General features: G+C 41.7%; 1 pseudogene; it reads left to right on the top strand.

Moving 5' to 3' along the window:
• The window catches only part of LOC108802341, a 4864-nt pseudogene extending 402 nt beyond the window's left edge, over positions 1-4462 (top strand).
• Positions 4463-5614: the final 1152 nt, after the last annotated feature.

A 5614-nucleotide genomic window follows, 5' to 3' on the forward strand; every position in this document is an offset into this window, starting at 1 on the left:
TGGGCTGCGCCCCCCCCCCCCCCAATCTCCGCATGGTCACGGGTCGCCCACTCCGCTCAGACACACACAATGCCCCATGCACGTGTTTATTCGAATGCAGATGGTGGAGGCAGGGGTGTGGTTTACATTTTTATTATTGTTTTACTTTGTTTTTACTTAATTTTTTTTTACTTATCACCTTTTAATTTTTTACATTTTGATGTATTTACATTTTTAATTATTTATTTTCACTTGACTTCACTGATATTACACAGGAGCCCAGCAACACATTATACAGCAATGCCGAATGACAACCAGCTATAGAGGACTAAAAGTCCAGCAATACATTATACAGGAATGCAGAATAATAGTATTATCCTGCATTGATGTACGAATGTTCCCAGGTGATGTGCCTATCCAACTAATATATTATTTATATAAATGTGTAATATGCTCTTATATTATGCAATATGTCATTTATGCAAAAATATTTTTTTTTTGGGGGCCCAATCATGTTATGTAAGCGAATTTTGAATTTAATTATATGTAGCCAATTTGAGGTTCTCATGCTATAATGCAATCATGTTATATACAATCTGGCCGATGCCTTTCACGATCCATCTGTGGGGACATTGTCTCTCTTCCACCCAGCTGGGAACACTTCGGGCCATTTCCCATCCACTATCTCAGATGGGGAAGGTCTGCACCCAAGCACCGCCCCTTTGCATACGATCTAGAGGGGGCGGTGCTCCTACCGAGGGTATGGATCCCGTGCCCTCCCTCACCTCGGCGGGGGGAGGTGCCGGATCCTGCTGACTTTCTGGAGGGGACGACGCTAGTAATTGCGGCGGCGCCCCAACAGGCAGAGCAGCTGGCTGGGGAGGGGCCACGCCTATTCAGTGGAACTCCCACTCTAGGATGCGCTTATAAGGGTGCATGTGCAGACTACTGGCCCGTCCTATCTGCCCGCGTTAGATGCCGTCAATGGGACGACATGGGGGTTTGCATAGTGGGAGCATGGAGGGGGGACAGTTAGAGTTTCTGAGAGAAGGTATTGCCCTGACAGTCCGAGGAATTTCACCAGTACAAGGTATACTATCTAACTACAATATGGGTCCATTCCAAGTTCACACACAGAGTTGAACCTTTTAACTAATATCAAACACCATATCTCCATGATGGCTAGAAATTATTTCCTTTTAACTTTAGATACATTGAAAGAATAGAAACAATGCAAATAGAAGTCATAGACCTGAAAATAACAGTTATATATATTTAATAAGTGAAGTTATACAGAATTATTTATAATCTGTGGAAACTGGCCTTGATCTGATCATGGAGATGGTAGTTTGTTTCTTCAGGGTAATTTCCCTTGGACTATGGACTTATGGATGTGTTGGCAATTATTGGAATAGAGATCTGGAATATATAATCTAACCTTATAGGTACGATTGGGACAGATGCTTGGCTTCCTTGCTTTCGGACTGCCTCCCCCCGGCGCTCCAGAAAAAAAATGTAAAAGACCCATGACTGACATGACTGTCTCTCCTCGATCTCTCTCCCTGGCTCTCGCTGCTCACTTTCTCTTCCTGGCTGTCTCTCCTCGCTCTCTCTCCCTGGCTCTCTCTCCTTGCTGCTTTCTCTCCATGGCTGTCTCTCCTCGCTTTCTCTTCCTGGATGTCTCCCCTCACTCTCTCTCTCCCTGGCACTCTTTCCTTGTTTTCTCTCCTGGCTCTCTCTCCTGCCTGTCTCTCCAGGAAGACTGGCACTGACAATGGTGGCTAGGAGAGCTGTGCGGGACATAGGACTTTGCAAATGGTTGGGTATGTGTCTTTGCTGTTTGTGCTTACAACCAGGGGTGGACCTACCACTGGTGCAGGGTCTCACTTGCCCCCCCCCTCCTCCCCACCAATTGGAGGAGGCCTGGTTGCATGGTCCAGCACTTTACATTTTTTAAATGGAGCAGCTGCCTTAAGTTCCCATGCTTGCTGTGGACCTCGAGACAGCCTTCTGGGGAACCATTTGGGGCCAGTTTACAGCACTGGCTCGCACATCTCCCCCTCCTAAGACCTTCTGCACACCTGCAGAGACCTTATGCACTCCTCCAGAGACGGGGGATCCTAGGCGGGGGATATTGTAGTGTAAGCTCCCCTGGTGCATTGACTGGTTTAGTGTTTTCTGTACTGCACCATGGTTTATGTCATTGCTATAGCAATGTATAACAATTATTGTGTGTGGCTGTGGGGGGACATTAGAGTGTAAGCTCCTCTGTACAGAGACTGATGTGACTGGGGGGGGGGGGATTAGAGGGGAAAAAGACTAGAGACATGGTAAACAATAGTACAAAGATGTCGAGTTAAAAAAGAAAAGCAAGAATAAAGACTTTTTTTTTTGTCTAACAAAATATATTGGTATACCTTCAGGGATATTCTATCATGACACATGGAGTGCATAAATCGAAAAGGCCAAGTGGATACCAGCAGAGGAAAGCAAAGGATGCAAAAGTTAAAGCAATCAAAACACTTGCTGGATCCATGCTTCAGTATGTGAAAAGACCAGATGATGGCCAGGGTTCATCTAAAGACATTGGTTGTCATTCTCCAACTGATAAAGCCGTTTCTTCTGGTGCTATTGCTAGCATGCATTCAGCAGAAGAGCAAGGTGTGGAAATGGCAGGATCTGAAGCAGAAGAACAAGGTGTGGAAATATCAGATTCTGAAGCAGAAGTGCTGAAAGTGATTCTAGCCATGATACTGATAAGGAGAAAGATTTGTGTGATGTTTCTTTCTGGGAGATACCTGTTCCTGATCATTTACGGGTTGAAATCATCAAAAGGGGAAGTGCCTCTTTTCAAAACCAAGACGGGCCTTTCAGTGTTGTGAAAAGGCAAGATGCCTGAAGTAAAGGGAGGTGTGCGTCACATTTCAAAAGAGTGGTTTTACAAGGTGATGCCAAATGGAGAGAAAATTCTGCGCTCATGGATGGTTTACTCTCTTGTCAGTGAGAGTTTATACTGTTTTTGCTGCCGGCTGTTTGCTGTTAATGTAACAGATATGACATCAAAATTTGTAACTGGGTTTCAAAAGTGGTGGAAACTGAGACCAAAAGTCAATAACCAAAAGATATCTGAAGAGCATCTATGCTGCTTAGAAAAGTGGAAAACGTTGTCAGCAGGGCAGAGGCTGCACAAAACTATTGATGCTGAAAATGTTGCTTTAATAGAAATTGAAAAGAAAAAGTGGAGGGACATCTTGCACAGATTACTGGATATCGCATTGTTTCTTGCCAAGCAGAATCTGGCATTCTGTGGCCACAAAGAAGATGAGTCCTCACTAAATAAAGGGAACTTTCTTGAGATGGTTGAGATGCTTTCAAAATATGATCTAGTGCTGAAAGAACATCTAATGAAATTAAAGAGGAGCACTTGTCAACTTAAAGTGTCTGTCTCATATCTAGCACCAAAAACCCAAAATTAGTTTATATGCGCCCTGGTCACGTGAAAGAGAAGCTTGTCACAGACCTAAAATCTGCAAAATACTTCGGCATAATGTTTGACAGCACCCCTGACATGTCACACACTGACCAGATGTCTGAAGTAATTAGATATGTAAAAATACACAATAGGAAAGTTGAAGTGAAGGAAGTATTTTTAGGATTTTTCCCTTTTAAAGGTGAAAAAAAGCACCTGACCTAAGTTCTGACATTCTTAAAAAGCTGGAAAATGATGGACTGGACATAATGATGTGTCGTGCTCAAGGTTATGATAATGCTGCAACAATGGCTAGAATTCATGGAGGTGTACAATTCATTCTGAAGGGAAAGAACGAGAAAGCTATATTTAATGGCTGTGTTGACCATTCACTTAACCTGTGTGGTCAGCACTCTTTTGCTGAAAATCCATCATCTGTGACATTTTTTGGAACTCTTGAAATCAATGTTTTCTTTCTTTGCTGCTTCCACCCATCGTTGGGATGTGTTAATTGACCATACTGGAGTCTCTATGAAAAGGCTTTCAACAACACGCTGGAGTTCTCATCATACTGCAGTTCAGCCAGGTAAAGAGAAGTTTGATCAGTTAGTAGCGGCGATTGAAGCCCTTTGTAATCCACGTGAAAATTTAGACACAAGAGGAGCAGCACAAGGTCTTTTGCCTGCTGTCTGTGATTTTACTTTTTTGTGCTACCTGTACTTCTGGTGTGATGTACTTCAGGAAGTTAATCTTACACAGCAGTACCTGCAGACAAAGGGCTTAAGTCTTGACAAGGTGGTTACAAAGCTAGAAACACTAAGACTTTTGTTGTATGAGGGGCGCAATCACCTAGTGGAACATGCAATTGAACAGGCTCTTTTAAAAGCAGATGAATTTGGAATTGCAGTGCAGAAAAGACCCCGGTTTAAGAAGAGGATGCCCGGAGAGCAATCAAGAGATGTTGGACTCACAATTCTGAGCTTGAAATCAGATCAAGAGCCATCAAAGAAATAACATCCATGTATGAAGCTATTCAAGTGAAGAGTCTCATATCTGCCAACAAAGAAGAGTTAAAGTTGTCCATTCCAAAACTGACCAATTTCTATGATGAAGTCTCAGAGAGTGAACTTTTGATCGAAATTCCAAGACTAAGAAGGCACTTGAAAGCAGCAAACATTGATCTAGAAGAAGCCAAAGATTGGGGAACTGTAGAAATTCTGTCATTTATAACTGAATGGGACTTCTTAGAATCTCTACCAACCCTTTCATTAGGCCTAAAATTATTTCTGATGATCTGTGTGTCTGTGGCTTCATGTGAGAGGAGCTTTTTGAAGCTAATACTTATAAAGAACTATTTGCGTTCTAATATGGGTCAGTCAAGGCTTTCGGATCTTGCAATGTTATCGATTGAAAGTGAAGAGCATCAATTTCGATTAAGTAATTAACAATTTCGCAGCTTTGAAAGCCAGGAAAGCAAAGTTCAGCAGATAAAGGTGGTGCTATAGTGATTTTGAACAAAGCTGACTATCTGAGTGAGAAGGACCGTCTTTTGTCTGATCGAGAGACATATGAATTACTCAGAAAAGACCCCACCAGCATATTCCAAAAGGAGTTGGTTAAATTGATTAAAAAGAGGGTACTTCGATGGGGCTTTTAAATAAAAAAGAAGCTAAATATCTAGTTCCATCACAATGTCGCATTTCCATTATTTATTACCTCCCCAAAATACATAAGAATCCATCAAAACCACCAGGACGCCCCATTGTTAATGGCATAGGGTCAGTTACTAATAGGTTGGGAGAATATGTAGATACATTTCTCCAGCCACTAATACAACAAGGTCATACTTATCTGAGAGACATCAAACACCTTCTGCAGGATTTGGAGTTAATCTATGTAGATTCAGATAGTTTTTTAATCACCGCCGATGTGTCCTCATAGTACACTATCATTAATCATATTGAAGCTCTGACTGCTACGAAATGGTTATTACAAAAAGAAACTAATTTATGCTTTGAACAAAAAGATCATAGAAAAAAAGAAGGAGGTTTCGGACTTTTAAGGTACTCCAAGGATCACACAAACATACTTTGTTTTTATATAAAGTATAACAAATTTTTATTTATAAATGTATTTAAAATGCATGGTTTTAAAAAAAGACAACAA

The sequence above is a fragment of the Nanorana parkeri genome, unplaced genomic scaffold (genome assembly GCF_000935625.1).
Source record: "Nanorana parkeri isolate BGI_ZX_2015 unplaced genomic scaffold, ASM93562v1 scaffold2809, whole genome shotgun sequence".
NCBI classification, from domain to species: Eukaryota; Metazoa; Chordata; class Amphibia; order Anura; family Dicroglossidae; genus Nanorana; species Nanorana parkeri.